This window comes from Protopterus annectens, chromosome 14.part0 (genome assembly GCF_019279795.1).
Source record: "Protopterus annectens isolate FY-2018-M chromosome 14.part0, PAN1.0, whole genome shotgun sequence".
Taxonomy (NCBI): domain Eukaryota; kingdom Metazoa; phylum Chordata; order Ceratodontiformes; family Protopteridae; genus Protopterus; species Protopterus annectens.
Window position 1 is genome coordinate 665,287,800 of NC_056748.1, and position 17,827 is coordinate 665,305,626.

General features: G+C 41.6%; 1 protein-coding gene and 1 long non-coding RNA gene across 2 annotated transcripts in view; one reads left to right on the top strand and one right to left on the bottom strand.

Moving 5' to 3' along the window:
* The window catches only part of SGMS1 (sphingomyelin synthase 1), a 602,805-nt gene that overhangs the window by 498,798 nt on the left and 86,180 nt on the right, over positions 1–17,827 (top strand). The gene's annotated exons all lie outside the window — the stretch shown is intronic.
* Positions 6,143–9,519, bottom strand: LOC122789169. Its single transcript, XR_006362776.1, has 2 exons — positions 9,368–9,519; positions 6,143–6,198 (listed from the first exon to the last, which is right to left on the bottom strand). It is a non-coding gene; the product is annotated as an uncharacterized LOC122789169 (long non-coding RNA).

A 17,827-nucleotide genomic window follows, 5' to 3' on the forward strand; every position in this document is an offset into this window, starting at 1 on the left:
AAGCCTTGATGATAGCACGGTTGTTGTCTCAGATTCCTCTGCTGTGACACTGTTTGAAGCCGGCATTCTACTTTTAGATTATGGCATACTCTCTTAAATTTGCCTAAGTCACAGTTGACCTCATCACAGCTGATAGTTCCCGGGTGCCCTTTTTGGACACACAGTCATTCCTTTCCTCACAGAAGATGTTGTTTCTGACCACATTTCAGTTGAATTCAACAGCATAATTGGATTAGGAATACCTCTGGGCTGTATTTACTTTGCAGCCAAAGTCTTGATAGTGGCTTCAGGAAAGCTTCATGTGAGAACTGCTGTGATACCTGTGGAACACATGCTGCCAGCATTCCTACTCACTGCTATACCTCTACTACCTTACATCAAGAAAGAGAGTGGCTCCGAGAGGTGAATCAGCAACTTTCATAGAGACAAGAGCTCTTTGATTTAACTAAATAAGAAACCAAAAAGTGTAATAATGGCAAGGACGGACAATTACAAGGTCAGTATAGCCTCCCAGGCTAAGGACAATCACAAGGCCTTTTTCAGCTGTGTCAGGAATCTTCAGCAGTGTGCAGAACTGCTGGTACATGGCACAGCCTTCACTGACCAGGGTGATGTAGCAAGTCTACTGGCTGATAAATTGAGCTATAACTTCACACGCAGACACACACACACACACACACACACACACACACACACACACACACACACACACACACACACACACACACACACACACACACACACACCTCTGTGAAATCCCATTTAGTATATCCCCCCAACTATCAACGGCAAGCAGTTCCTGGAGGTGTTGATAGTTGGGGGATATACTATCAACAGCAAGCAGGTCCTGGAGGTGTTTGCCAAGGCCAAAAACATTGCTTCAGTGGGCCCTGATATTATTCCTTGTTGCCTCCTAAATAGTCTAAAACATGACCTAGCTAGACCACTTAAGGCACGCAAAACAGGTTATGTGCTAGGTGAATCACGCAAAACAGGTTATGTGCTAGGTGAATGGAGGGCTGTAACGGTCATTCCTCTTAAGGGTGGACCATCAATTGACCCTGGCAACTACAGACCTATCAGTCTGGCAAGTTTAATATGCAAAGCCGTGGAACACTTTATGATGGAAATGATCTACAAAGACATTGGCAACACACAGACACTGGACCCATCCCAGTTTGTGTTAAGAGAAGATCTTGCCTACTTAACCTGATAGACATCATAGAGAGGGTCACGGTGGCTATGGAGGAGGGGGAAATTGCACATACCACCTACCTTGACCTGGGCAAGGCATTCCTTACAATAACCAGCTCAGGTGTTTTTGACAAACTCTCAGAACTGGGCATAAATCCCTACATTACTTGCTAGATTGCCAGCTGGCTCACAGATAGTACCCAAGAAGTCAGGATTGGTGAAGCCACCTCCACCATGGAGATTGGTCACCTGCAGGCTGCGCCAAGGCTCTGTGTTGGGCCCGCTCTTGTTTGGCATCTACTTCTCGGAAGTTAAGGTTAATGTCAAGGGCCTCTGGCTTACCAAGTTTACAGGTGACTGTAAATTGGGAGCTATTATAAGAGTTTCCCTACAACACCAACATTCTACAAGAGGGTCTAACACACACAAATAAGTGGTACGAAAGCCACCAATTAAAACTCTGTGCAAAGAAATGGATTATAGTGCCCTTTGAGAAAGCGTCCACCCGAGCTAATCATTTCATCGATAAAACAGTTCTAAGAGTTGACCCGATAGTTAAGGGTCTGGGTACATATGTAGCCAAGATAGTAAGAAAGTTTTTCTGTCTTGAATAGCTCATAAGCAAGGGCATGGCATCCAGGTCTAAGGAAGTAATACTGCTACAGGAATTAATACTGCTACTTTACTCAGTCCTTATCAGACTGCGGTGGTGGTGCTGTGGTAGCGTTGTTGCCTCACAGCAAGACGTTGTCCTGTTCGATTCTCAGCTAAAGCGTCTTCTGTGTGGAGACGTGTGAATGGGCGTACCTTTGTTGAAGGTTGTACGTCAGGGCTGGCAACTCGGTACGTAAAAATCTGCTGCCAATCATTAGCGGACCGGAGTTCTGCTGTGTCGACCCCTAACTGGGAAAAGCCAAAAGATACAACAACTCAGCCCTCATCAGACCCACCATTGAGTAAAATGCCTCCTTTGGCATGTACCTACCCAGGCACTTGCAACAGCTGGAATACCCTCCAAACGTTCCTAACCAGGAGAATCCAAGGTATGAATACCCTGTCCTACGCAGATCACCTTAAGGTTCTGTCTTTATACTCAGTCTCCTACAGGTTACTGAGAAGGCGATCTATGCCTAGCATATAAGGCATCCTCATATCCAGCTCTGGTGGGTCTCTTGCACATCTGCAAGATGAACAATACCAGAAACACTAGATCCAAGGACCTGAACTTTGTTTGCAACTTAATAGAACCTTTTGGAGTTTCCATTATGTGTCTCAAAAGATCCTGAGCTATGGAGTAAGCTCACCATCTGCATGAAGCAGACTTCATCCCTCACCCTGTTTAAAAGAAACCTTGATCATTGGATGAGAAATTGCAAATTCACCCCTGGTCTGCCCCTCATGACTTTGATGGAAAGAAACAGACAGTAAGTAAATTAATCCCCAACTAACATACCCCCAACACACACACACATGTATAACCTTTAGCTTCCTCCTTACTAACAAACCCCACCATATTGGCGACCAAGGAACTCTGGGACAAAACTGGGTTGGGTTGCATGCTAAGCTTGTAAAGAATCCTGGTGGTCATTAGCCTAGTATGAATCTATGAATCTTAGCTATAAGATCATTTTCAGACAAGGCCCAGATACTGGCTTCATATTCCTTGGATTCATCTTGGGGTGTGCTTATTCAAGGAGCATGGATCAAAACACAGAGGAAGAAGCACATCAGTGGCAGAGCGATGGCTGTGGTTTTGACCTTGAAAGCATTTGAGCAGGTATGGCAACCAGGAACCCTGCATATCCTCACTGACAACACAACATTCGTATGCATCAGAAAAGTGAAAACCTGCTCTTCTATTTTGTGCGTGCTGCCAAACGAAGATAGCTATCTGGCAAGACATCCGGTCTAACCCTTAGCACGGTTTGTTCCTGTGAGGAGAATGGCCTGGCAGATTGTAGAACAAAAGCAGACCCTGTTAGAAGGATGCTGAATTGGAGAGTATTTTTGGACTTGCTGTACATATGGGATGTGCCAGAAGTAGACATTTTTATTTCTGCAGAGAAAGAACAGTTAAGAAAATGTAGCAGCATGACACCAAAGACAAGAGCACTTGCAACAGATGCCTTCTTGATCAGTTTATTGGGTCTGTTACTTTACACTTTTCCTTCCATCCCTGTTCTCAGGAAAATTCAGAAGGTACAAGAGTACAAACCAGAAATGCTAATTGTAACACACTCTTTTACGTTTGTTTTCTTTCCTAATGAACATAAAAAGAATGGACCTATACTGCTTCCTCAGTATCACTCCAGCACCCCAACATGAAGAAAAGGCCAGAATGGACCTATACTGCTTCCTCAGTATCACTCCAGCACCCCAACATGAAGAAAAGGCTGATAGCTTGAAGAATTTGGTATTTATCCCTTTCTTACAGAAGATGTACTTGCAGTCTTGAGGGAGACTAGGAAACCAAATACAAGGAAATCCTACATAGCTAAATAGAAAAGGTTCTCCCTTTGGTGCCATAAAGAGGTCCTGAGCCCGTACTTGGATAGCATTGTCTGTGATTCTGCGATACCTATCAGACCTTTGCAAATCACACTCGACTTGTACTTTTTTGAAAGTACATGCGTTTGCAATGCCTGCCTGCCCTGGGATCCCCCCCACTTTACTCTTTAGAAAAAATGCAACAATTTCTTGCAGTTCCTCCACTTGAGACCACCCAAGAAAGAAGCCCTCCCTGGGACCCAAAAAATTGAGAATGAAAACACTTTTCTTACTGGTCTTATCCTTTGCCAAATTAATTTCTGAGTTTGCAAGCCTTTGTTTAAGCAGCCCCTCCCCAGCTTCGACAAGGACATGGTTACTTTCCGTCAGAAGTTTGTCTCTTTAATTTAAGCATTTGTCAAGCATACAAGCCCACTGGACATGTCATTTTTCAGATGCAAGCCAGGAGCACTGTCTGGTTAAATGAGTTGTTCAGTTGGACCTTAACCAAGTAGAGGTAAGGGGGGGGGGTGACTACACCATGTGCTACAGGAAGCAGTACATTAACAGCTCAGAGCCTTAATCCTCCAGGTAGTCAACCTCCCAGTGTTTCCCTTTCCCACAGAGCATACCCTGGACTTGCACAGGCAGTCAAGATTTTGTCTTGAAAAGACTAAAGTAAGAATAACAAACCCACTGCTTATACCTTTTCAAAGAGTAGGGAGGGTGAGATGTGTCAAAATAGACTAAATGGTTAGGTAACCGCATTCCATTTTGCTTTTCTTTCCATGGAAAAGCTGCACCAGTGCATGTCAGGACACATGCTAAGGCAACAGCAGCAACTACATCTTCATTGAGGGCTCAGCACTCAGGCCATCTTGGGAGCAGCTGCCTGGTCCACCTGTGCACACTTTTTCCAAATAGTTCTATTTGGGTATTTCTTTTAGAGCGAGAGGAGGTTTTAGCCATGGCCATCCTGCAAAGATGTTTTGCAACCCATTCCCTTACAGAGCCAGACACCCCACTTTCTAATCTTTGATAAACCTCCTATGAAATAATCCTACTGCAGTAGTGAACTGCACAGAGTACATAGTGTAATTGTGTAGGCAGTTGATATAATTTCAGGTTGTCAAGTATGTTCACTGTTAGAGTAATATTTCCCTCTCTCATCCCATCCGTCATTGACCTTTTACCATTGTTGGAAGTAGGGTGAGTACCCAGGCAACCTTTGCTCCTATCTTTATTAATTTGCAGGGCTAGCCAGTAAGCCTTTACCCTTTGTAGGGGAGGAGTGCTCTTCATGGTGCAGCCATGCTGCGAGGTATGTCTTTGTATTGTCTACATGGTTGGGTAATCAGAAGTGGGAGGCGAATACTGTATTGGTTAGATATAATCTTTGTTGTCAGAGATAATCCAAAAAAATGTTCAGTGCTATTGCCAAAGTCCCACCAAGCAAACAAGTCCAAATCCAAAAAAAGAAGGAAAGGCAGGACACTGCTACGTTCCGTCTGTCTTTATTTAAAATACAAAATTCCAAGGATAAGCGCTTTCGGGTAACAACCCTTCTTCAGATAAAGTGAAAAACAATCAAGCCATCAATTTAAACTAACATCCAGCCAATGAGCTGTCAGTAAACCACCCGCCTTTTCTGAAGGGCGGGTCTCATAGGTACCATATCATTCAAACCTGGGCTCCTATGAGCCATCAGCTCTAAAATCCATTTGGATTCTGCGGCCTCTGTAAGAAGCTTAATGTCACCTCCCCTATTATTTAGCCTTACATTGACTATAGCTCTAAAAAGAAAAGTGTGTGTGGGATTGATCTCAATATGCCTATAAAAGGGCATTATGTATGTCCTTATTCCTTATGGAGGACAAGTGTTGAAGTACCCTCACCTTAAACATGTTGTTAGATTTTCCCACATAGAAACCAGCACACTGTACGCATTCTGCTATATAAACCAAGTTGGTGGTCCTACAAGTGGCCCTAGCCTTCAAATTAAAAACCCTGCCACTAACTGGGTGCCTGAAGATGGTATCCCTGTTGATATGAGGACATGCTTTGCAATTTCCACATGGAATACTACCTGCTGTGTCCTTAAAGGGTTTTTTTAGCAGTTTGTACCTTGTCCCCACAGAGTAAATCCTTTAAATTTGTGTTCCTCCTGTATCCAAAGCTAGGCCTCTCTCCTATAATATTCCTTAACTTATCACTACTCAGGATGTTCCAATTTCTATTTACAATTTCCCTTACATCACCAATGTTACTGCTGTAAGTAAAAAAATAACTTAGGATCCTCTGGTTTACCCCGTGTTGTAGGAGAAGTCACCTCTTCACCCTCCACGCATCTTAACCATGGTTTAAACCCATTATCCCTTCTTCGGTTACCGCTGTCCACTATCTTGTTTACTAACCCTTCTCTATAGCCCCTATCTCGGAAGCAACGTTTTAATCCATTCACCTCTTTTTCATATTGGACATCATCTAGGCATAGCCTGGATGTCCTACTAATCTGACCTTGGACAATATTAGGAAATGTAAAGCGAGGGTGCATACTGTCATAGCACAACAGAGTGTTCTTCCAACACTCCTTTCTGTGTAGACTGGATGAAAAACCTTCCTTGGTTTGTGAAATACATACATCAAGGAAGTCTATCTGCTTATCAGAATAATTTACAGTGAATCTAAGAAAAGATGTGGTGGAGTGCAAGTATTCAACAAACTGCTCTAACAGTGCAGTACTCCCTCTCCAAAAAATAAAAATATCATCCACAAAACGTGTGTATGTTTGTATATATTGCCTCCATTCCTGGTTGTTAAAAGTAGTAGCCTTTTCCCAGTATGAGAGGACAAGATTAGCATATGTATTAGCACAGGGGGTACCCATGGCCACCCCCTGCGCTTGTCTGCATGTTTGTCTTGCTCCAATAAAAACATTGTTTTCCAGGACTATGGTCAATAACGTCCTGACCAGGGCTATTTGCTCATCTGCCACATCCAAATCCTTCAAGAGTTCACCTATGGCATAAAGGCCATATTCATTACTAATCACAGTAAACAAGCTGTGTACATCCAGCGTCACCATCAACAGGCTATCCTGTAATTTTTTACGATTAACCTCACCCACTATCTGCAAAAAAGCACCCGTATCAGTTAGTACACTGGTCATTTTTACAACATATGGCCTGAGGGTGAACTCCAACCAGATGGAAACATTCTCCATGACCCAACCTCTACCCGAAACAATAGGCCGGAGAGGTGGGTCTGTAAGGGATTTATGTATTTTGGGCAGAGCTTTGAAAACCGGAGTAACAGCTGTCTCTATCCACAAAAAATGAAATAAATCCTCACTAATCTTCATTTCAAAATGTAACAGCTTCAAAAAATTATGCACTTTATCCACTAGTGATTTAACACCAAGTGGATTAATCGGAATATACGTATTCCTATCTGATAATAATTCTTGTATTTTTTGTTCATAGTAAACTGTGTCAAGCACCACCACCGCACCTCCCTTGTCAGCCATTTTCATAACTAAGTCTTGGTTATTGCTCAAGTCGAATAGGGCTTTTTGCTGGACCTGTGTTAAATTATAAAATCTGTGAAATTCACCTGTCTGAAAATATTTCTGCAGGTCTTGTTCACAGCTATTAATAAACAAACTCATGGCCGGAGAGAAGGGTGGCACATAGCAACTAGGTTGCTTTAAAATAACTCTGTTCAAATTATGCGTCCCAAAAGCACATCTTAAAGCTAAATTTCTACAAAATAACATTAAATCTAAAACGACTTCATTAAAAACACTGGCCCTACTGGGCACAAAAGTCAAACCTTTGTTTAACACAAAAAGCTCTTCATTCGTTAAAACATGAGAGGATAAATTATATACAATACCAGTGTCATTGCTAATAGTCATTCTAAAGTTCTTCTCCTCTTGCTCGGGTCTCTGCCCTCGCTCAGGGACCGTTTCCAGGCCCGTTTTTTGACCGGTGCTGGCAGCATCTCCAAAAAACGTTGTTGTCCTTGGGTCTGTTTGGGGCGTGCACCCATCCTGACCCCTCCAGAAGTCGATGCATCAGGCTGACCAAACGATCCATCCTTACTCGCATCCGTTGAGCATTGAACCACTGAGCAAACAGTAGTTTTCAAATTAGCTGTAGCATCTGGATTGTCCATGTTAGTAACAGGAGCCCTTGTTTCCTCATCAGGCTGGCCTGCATGAACTCCCGAAATATCGGGTATGTGCAGAAGGCCAATATCGCTCTGTATGACACTTCCCGTTGGTGTATCTGGATGCTGAGTCGTGCTCCTCCCCTCTTGATGACGTCGAATTGGCTTCCTGATAACTCCATCGCTCGTAGTAGAGTGTTGTCCTCTATATCTCGGCCAAACGAAGATATTCCCTTGTGTGAAATCTTCGTAGTCCCTCTTAAGTTTATTGGATTTCTGTATACGTAATTTCTCATCGTTGTCAGACAGCATGAGATAAAGTTGTTCCAACCGTGTAAAATGTGTAGTCTCACTAAATTCAGTCTCTAGTTTATTTTGTAAAGCCTCCACTTCTCCTTTAAGCTTAGCAATTTCTGGAGCGAAAAAGTTATTTAAAATGTCCATATACTTAAAACTTGTTTGTATATTTAAAGACTGCCATTGTGCTAACAATTAAGGGTAACATTCCCCCTGTGTTGGCATACACAGGATCCTCATCCCTTGTGGCACGATACCATATTGCTGACATGCTTCTAAATGGTAAGTTTGTCATTGCAAACGCTGCAGGCTACCTGTTTTATAACTAAAATCACGTAGTAAATCTTCAAAATTATTATCTGTAGCAACTGGAACCCTGCTACTTGCCATATCCGTTTTTTGCACAGTAAATCCCAAATTGAGTAAGGGATTTTCTTGAAAAATAAAATCTTTAAAGCCAGTTCGGGAGATCTCACCTCTTGTTCTCCCCATAGCATGGCTGCCATCAAATGATCTTCCAACTGTCTTATGTTTCATAGCATGCATAGCACTATAGAACAAAGTCACAAACCAGTATCCAAAAAAATGTTCAGTGCTATTGCCAAAGTCCCACCAAGCAAACAAGTCCAAATCCAAGAAAGGCAGGACACTGCTACGTTCCGTCTGTCTTTATTTAAAATACAAAATTCCAAGGATAAGCGCTTTCGGGTAACAACCCTTCTTCAGATAAAGTGAAAAACAATCAAGCCATCAATTTAAACTAACATCCAGCCAATGAGCTGTCAGTAAACCACCCACCTTTTCTGAAGGGCGGGTCTCATAGGTACCATATCATTCAAACCTGGGCTCCTATGAGCCATCAGCTCTAAAATCCATTTGGATTCTGCGGCCTCTGTAAGAAGCTTAATGTCACCTCCCCTATTATTTAGCCTTACATTGACTATAGCTCTAAAAAGAAAAGTGTGTGTGGGATTGATCTCAATATGCCTATAAAGGGCATTATGTATGTCCTTGTTCCTTATGGAGGACAAGTGTTGAAGTACGCTCACCTTAAACATGTTGTTAGTTTTTCCCACATAGAAACCAGCACACTGTACGCATTCTGCTATATAAACCAAGTTGGTGGTCCTACAAGTGGCCCTAGCCTTCAAATTAAAAACCCTGCCACTAACTGGGTGCCAGAAGATGGTATCCCTGTTGATATGAGGACTAATCTGACCTTGGACAATATTAGGAAATGTAAAGCGAGGGTGCATACTGTCATAGCACAACAGAGTGTTCTTCCAACACTCCTTTCTGTGTAGACTGGATGAAAAACCTTCCTTGGTTTGTGAAATACATACATCAAGGAAGTCTATCTGCTTATCAGAATAATTTACAGTGAATCTAAGAAAAGATGTGGTGGAGTGCAAGTATTCAACAAACTGCTCTAACAGTGCAGTACTCCCTCTCCAAAAATAAAAATATCATCCACGAAACGTGTGTATGTTTGTATATATTGCCTCCATTCCTGGTTGTTAAAAATGGTAACCTTTTCCCAGTATGAGAGGACAAGATTAGCATATGTATTAGCACAGGGGGTACCCATGGCCACCCCCTGCGCTTGTCTGTATGTTTGTTTTACTCCAATGAAAACATTGTTTTCCAGGACTATGGACAATAACTTCCTGACCAGGGCTATTTTCTCATCCATCATATCCAAATCCTTCAAGAGTTCACCTATGGCATAAAGGCCATATTCATTGCTAATCACGGTAAACAAGCTGTGTACATCCAGCGTCACCATCAACAGGCTATCCTGTGATTTTTTACGATTAACCTCACCCACTATCTGCAAAAAAGCACCCGTATCAGTTAGTACACTGATCATTTTTACAACATATGGCCTGAGGGTGAACTCCAACCAGATGGAAATATTCTCCGTGACCCAACCTCTACCCGAAGATAGGGGCTATAGAGAAGGGTTAGTAAACAAGATAGTGGACAGCGGTAACCGAAGAAGGGATAATAGGTTTAAACCATGGTTAAGATGCGTGGAGGGTGAAGAGGTGACTTCTCCTACAACACTGGGTAAACCAGAGGATCCTAAGTTATTTTTTTACTTACAGCAGTAACATTGGTGATGTAAGGGAAATAGTAAATAGAAATTGGAACATCCTGAGGAGTGATGATAAGTTAAGGAATATTATAGGAGAGAGGCCTAGCTTTGGATATAGGAGGAACAGAAATTTAAAGGATTTACTCTGTGGGGACAAGGTACAAACTGCTAAAAAACCCTTTAAGGACACAGCAGGTAGTATTCCATGTGGAATTTGCAAAGCATGTCCTCATATCAACAGGGATACCATCTTCAGGCACCCAATTAGTGGCAGGGTTTTTAATTTGAAGGCTAGGGCCACTTGTAGGACCACCAACTTGGTTTATATAGCAGAATGCGTACAGTGTGCTGGTTTCTATATGGGAAAAACTAACAACATGTTTAAGGTGAGGGTACTTCAACACTTGTCCTCCATAAGGAACAAGGACATACATAATGCCCTTTATAGGCATATTGAGATCAATCCCACACACACTTTTCTTTTTAGAGCTATAGTCAATATAAGGTTAAATAATAGGGGAGGTGACATTAAGCTTCTTACAAAGGCCGCAGAATCCAAATGGATTTTAGAGCTGATGGCTCATAGGAGCCCAGGTTTGAATGATATGGTACATATGAGACCCGCCCTTCAGAAAAGGCTTGTGGTTTACTGACAGCTCATTGGCTGGATATTAGTTTAAATTGATGGCTTGATTGTTTTTCACTTTATCTGAAGAAGGGTTGTTACCCGAAAGCGCTTATCCTTGGAATTTTGTATTTTAAATAAAGACAGACGGAACGTAGCAGTGTCCTGCCTTTCTTTCTTTTTTGGATTTGGACTTGTTTGCTTGTTGGGACTTTGGCAATAGCACCGAACATTTTTTTGGATACTGGTTTGTGACTTTGTTCTATAGTGCTATGCATGCTATGCAACATAAGACAGTTGGAAGATCATTTGATGGCAGCCATGCTATGGGGAGAACAAGAGGTGAGATCTCCCGAACTGGCTTTAAAGATTTTATTTTTCAAGAAAATCCCTTACTCAATTTGGGATTTACTGTGCAAAAAACGGATTTGGCAAGTAGCAGGGTTCCGGTTGCTACAGATAAAAACTTTGATGATTTGCTACGTGACTTTAGTTATAAAACAGGCAGACTGCAGCGTTTGCAATGGCAAACACACCATTTGGAAGCATGTCAGCAATATAGTATCGTGCCATGAGGGATGAGGATCCTGTGCATGCCAACACAGGGAGAACGTTACCCTGAATTTTTAGCACAATGGCAGTCTTTAAATATACAAACAAGTTTTAAATATATGGACATTTTAAATAACTTTTTCGCTCCAGAGATTGCTAAGCTTAAAGGAGAAGTGGAGGCTTTACAAAATAAACTAGAGACTGAATTTAGTGAGACTACACATTTTACACGGTTGGAACAACTTTATCCCACGCTGTCTGACAGCGATGAGAAATTAGGTATACAGAAAACCAATAAACTTAAGAGGGACTACGAAGATTTCACACAAGGGAATATCTTCGTTTGGCCGAGATATTGAGGACAACACTCTACTACGAGCGATGGAGTTATCAGGAAGCCAGTTCGACGTCATCAAGAGGGGAGGAGCACGATTGAGCATTCAGATACACCAACGGGAAGTGTCATACAGAGCGATATTGGCCTTCTGCACATACCCGATATTTCGGGAGTTCATGCAGGCCAGCCTGATGAGGAAACAAGGGCTCCTGTTACTAACATGGACAATCCAGATGCTACAGCTAATTTGAAAACTACTGTTTGCTCAGTGGTTCAATGCTCAACGGATGCGAGTAAGGATGGATCGTTTGGTCAGCCTGATGCATCGACTTCTGGAGGGTCAGGATGGGTGCACGCCCCAAACAGACCCAAGGACAATGTTTTTTGGAGATGCTGCCAGCACCGGTCAAAAAACGAGGGGCCTGGAAACGGTCCCTGAGCGAGGGCAGAGACCCGAGCAAGAGGAGAAGAACTTTAGAATGACTATTAGCAATGACACTGGTATTGTATATAATTTATCCTCTCATGTTTTAACGAATGAAGAGCTTTTTGTGTTCACCAAAGGTTTGACTTTTGTGCCCAGTAGGGCCAGTGTTTTTAATGAAGTCGTTTTAGATTTAATGTTATTTTGTAGAAATTTAGCTTTAAGATGTGCTTTTGGGACGCATAATTTGAACAGAGTTATTTTAAAGCAACCTAGTTGCTATGTGCCACCCTTCTCTCCGGCCATGAGTTTGTTTATTAATAGCTGTGAACAAGACCTGCAGAAATATTTTCAGACAGGTGAATTTCACAGGTTTTATAATTTAACACAGGTCCAGCAAAAAGCCCTATTAGACTTGAGCAATAATCAAGACTTAGTTATAAAAATGTCTGACAAGGGAGGTGTGGTGGTGGTGCTTGACAGTTTACTATGAACAAAAAATACAAGAATTATTATCAGATAGGAATACGTATATTCCGATTAATCCACTTGGTGTTAAATCACTAGTGGATAAAGTGCATAATTGTTTGAAGCTGTTACATTTTGAAATGAAGATTAGTGAGGATTTATTTCATTTTTTGTGGATAGAGACAGCTGTTACTCCGGTTTTCAAAGCTCTGCCCAAAATACATAAATCCCTTACAGACCCACCTCCCCGGCCTATTGTTTCGGGTAGAGGTTGGGTTACGGAGAATGTTTCCATCTGGTTGGAGTTCACCCTCAGGCCATATGTTGTAAAAATGACCAGTGTACTAACTGATACGGGTGCTTTTTTTGCAGATAGTGGGTGAGGTTACTCGTAAAAAATCACAGGATAGCCTGTTGATGGTGACGCTGGATGTACACAGCTTGTTTACTGTGATTAGTAATGAATATGGCCTTTATGCCATAGGTGAACTCTTGAAGGATTTGGATGTGGCAGATGAGCAAATAGCCCTGGTCAGGACGTTATTGACCATAGTCCTGGAAAACAATGTTTTTATTGGAGCAAGACAAACATACAGACAAGCGCAGGGGGTGGCCATGGGTACCCCCTGTGCTAATACATATACTAATCTTGTCCTCTCATACTGGGAAAAGGCTACTATTTTTAACAACCAGGAATGGAGGCAATATATACAAACATGCACATGTTTTGTGGATGATATTTTTATTTTTTGGAGAGGGAGTACTGCACTGTTAGAGCAGTTTGTTGAATACTTGCACTCCACCACATCTTTTCTTAGATTCACTGTAAATTATTCTGATAAGCAGATAGACTTCCTTGATGTATGTATTTCACAAACCAAGGAAGGTTTTTCATCCAGTCTACATAGAAAGGAGTGTTGGAAGAACACTCTGTTGTGCTATGACAGTATGCACCCTCGCTTTACATTTTCTAATATTGTCCAAGGTCAGATTAGTAGGACATCCAGGCTATGCCTGGATGATATCCATTATGAAAAAGAGGTGAATGGATTAAAACGTTGTTTCCGAGATAGGGGCTATAGAGAAGGGTTAGTAAACAAGATAGTGGACAGCGGTAACCGAAGAAGGGATAATAGGTTTAAACCATGGTTAAGATGCGTGGAGGGTGAAGAGGTGACTTCTCCTACAACACTGGGTAAACCAGAGGATCCTAAGTTATTTTTTTACTTACAGCAGTAACATTGGTGATGTAAGGGAAATAGTAAATAGAAATTGGAACATCCTGAGGAGTGATGATAAGTTAAGGAATATTATAGGAGAGAGGCCTAGCTTTGGATATAGGAGGAACAGAAATTTAAAGGATTTACTCTGTGGGGACAAGGTACAAACTGCTAAAAAACCCTTTAAGGACACAGCAGGTAGTATTCCATGTGGAATTTGCAAAGCATGTCCTCATATCAACAGGGATACCATCTTCAGGCACCCAATTAGTGGCAGGGTTTTTAATTTGAAGGCTAGGGCCACTTGTAGGACCACCAACTTGGTTTATATAGCAGAATGCGTACAGTGTGCTGGTTTCTATATGGGAAAAACTAACAACATGTTTAAGGTGAGGGTACTTCAACACTTGTCCTCCATAAGGAACAAGGACATACATAATGCCCTTTATAGGCATATTGAGATCAATCCCACACACACTTTTCTTTTTAGAGCTATAGTCAATATAAGGTTAAATAATAGGGGAGGTGACATTAAGCTTCTTACAAAGGCCGCAGAATCCAAATGGATTTTAGAGCTGATGGCTCATAGGAGCCCAGGTTTGAATGATATGGTACATATGAGACCCGCCCTTCAGAAAAGGCTTGTGGTTTACTGACAGCTCATTGGCTGGATATTAGTTTAAATTGATGGCTTGATTGTTTTTCACTTTATCTGAAGAAGGGTTGTTACCGAAAGCTTATCCTTGGAATTTTGTATTTTAAATAAAGACAGACGGAACGTAGCAGTGTCCTGCCTTTCTTTCTTTTTTGGATTTGGACTTGTTTGCTTGTTGGGACTTTGGCAATAGCACCGAACATTTTTTTGGATACTGGTTTGTGACTTTGTTCTATAGTGCTATGCATGCTATGCAACATAAGACAGTTGGAAGATCATTTGATGGCAGCCATGCTATGGGGAGAACAAGAGGTGAGATCTCCCGAACTGGCTTTAAAGATTTTATTTTTCAAGAAAATCCCTTACTCAATTTGGGATTTACTGTGCAAAAAACGGATTTGGCAAGTAGCAGGGTTCCGGTTGCTACAGATAAGAATTTTGAAGATTTACTACGTGATTTTAGTTATAAAACAGGTAGACTGCAGCGTTTGCAATGGCAAACTTACCATTTAGAAGCATGTCAGCAATATGGTATCGTGCCACGAGGGATGAGGATCCTGTGTATGCCAACACAGGGGGAACGTTACCTTGAATTTTTAGCACAATGGCAGTCTTTAAATATACAAACAAGTTTTAAATATATGGACATTTTAAATAACTTTTTCGCTCCAGAGATTGCTAAGCTTAAAGGAGAAGTGGAGGCTTTACAAAATAAACTAGAGACTGAATTTAGTGAGACTACACATTTTACACGGTTGGAACAACTTTATCCCACGCTGTCTGACAGCGATGAGAAATTAGGTATACAGAAAACCAATAAACTTAAGAGGGACTACGAAGATTTCACACAAGGGAATATCTTCGTTTGGCCGAGATATTGAGGACAACACTCTACTACGAGCGATGGAGTTATCAGGAAGCCAGTTCGACGTCATCAAGAGGGGAGGAGCACGATTGAGCATTCAGATACACCAACGGGAAGTGTCATACAGAGCGATATTGGCCTTCTGCACATACCCGATATTTCGGGAGTTCATGCAGGCCAGCCTGATGAGGAAACAAGGGCTCCTGTTACTAACATGGACAATCCAGATGCTACAGCTAATTTGAAAACTACTGTTTGCTCAGTGGTTCAATGCTCAACGGATGCGAGTAAGGATGGATCGTTTGGTCAGCCTGATGCATCGACTTCTGGAGGGGTCAGGATGGGTGCACGCCCCAAACAGACCCAAGGACAATGTTTTTTGGAGATGCTGCCAGCACCGGTCAAAAAACGAGGGGCCTGGAAACGGTCCCTGAGCGAGGGCAGAGACCCGAGCAAGAGGAGAAGAACTTTAGAATGACTATTAGCAATGACACTGGTATTGTATATAATTTATCCTCTCATGTTTTAACGAATGAAGAGCTTTTTGTGTTCACCAAAGGTTTGACTTTTGTGCCCAGTAGGGCCAGTGTTTTTAATGAAGTCGTTTTAGATTTAATGTTATTTTGTAGAAATTTAGCTTTAAGATGTGCTTTTGGGACATGCAATTTGAACAGAGTAACCTTAAAGTAACCTAGTTGCTATGTGCCACCTTTCTCTCCGGCCATGAGCTTGTTTATTAATAGCTGTGAACAAGACCTGCAGAAATATTTTCAGACAGGTGAATTTCACAGGTTTTATAACTTAACACAGATTCAGCAAAAAGCCATATCAGACTTGAGCAATAATCAGGATTTAGTTATAAAAATGGCTGACAAGGGAGGTGCGGTGGTGGTGCTTGATACAGTTTACTATGAACAAAAAATACAAGAATTACTATCAGATAGGGATACGTATATTCCGATTAATCCACTTGGTGTTAAATCGTTAGTGGATAAGGTACACAATTGTTTGAAGTTGTTACATTTTGAAATGAAGATTAGTGAGGATTTATTTCATTTTTTGTGGATAGAGACAGCTGTTACTCCGGTTTTCAAAGCTCTGCCTAAAATACATAAATCCCTTACAGACCTACCTCTCCGGCCCATTGTTTCGGGTAGAGGTTGGGTTACTGAGAATGTTTCCATCTGGTTGGAATTCACCCTCAGGCCATATGTTGAAAGAATGACCAGTGTACTAACTGATACGGGTGCTTTTTTGAAGATAGTGGGTGAGGTTAATCGTAAAAAATCACAGGACAATCTGCTGATGGTGACGCTGGATGTACACAGCTTGTTTACCGTGATTAGCAATGAATATGGCCTTTATGCCATAGGTGAACTCTTGAAGGATTTGGATGTGGCAGATGAGCAAATAGCCCTGGTCAGGACGTTATTGACCATAGTCCTGGAAAACAATGTTTTTATTGGAGCAAGACAAACATACAGACAAAGCGGGGGTGGCCATGGGTACCCCTGTGCTAATACATACTAATCTTGTCCTCTCATACTGGGAAAAGGCTACTATTTTTAACAACCAGGAATGGAGGCAATATATACAAACATGCACATGTTTTGTGGATGATATTTTTATTTTTGGAGAGGGAGTACTGCACTGTTAGAGCAGTTTGTTGAATACTTGCACTCCACCACATCTTTTCTTAGATTCACTGTAAATTATTCTGATAAGCAGATAGACTTCCTTGATGTATGTATTTCACAAACCAAGGAAGGTTTTTCATCCAGTCTACATAGAAAGGAGTGTTGGAAGAACACTCTGTTGTGCTATGACAGTATGCACCCTCGCTTTACATTTTCTAATATTGTCCAAGGTCAGATTAGTAGGACATCCAGGCTATGCCTGGATGATATCCATTATGAAAAAGAGGTGAATGGATTAAAACGTTGTTTCCGAGATAGGGGCTATAGAGAAGGGTTAGTAAACATGATAGTAGACAGTGGTAACCGAAGAAGGGATAATAGGTTTAAACCATGGTTAAGATGCGTGGAGGGTGAAGAGGAGACCCCTCACACAACAAGGGGTAAACCAGAGAATCCAAAGTTATTCTTTACTTACAGCAGTAACATTGGTGATGTAAGGGAAATTGTAAATAGAAATTGGAACATCTTGAGGAGTGTTGATAAGTTAAGGAAATTCATAGGAGAGAGGCCTAGCTTTGGATATAGGAGGAACAAAAATTTTAAGGATTTACTTTGTGGGGATAAGGTACAAACTGCTCAAAAACCCTTTAAGGATACAGCAGGTAGTGTTCCGTGTGGAATCTGCAAAGCATGTCCTTATATCAACAGGGCTACAATTTTCAGGCATCCAGTTAGTGGCAGGGTTTTTAATTTGAAGGCTAGGGCCACTTGTAGCACCATTAATTTGGTCTATATAGC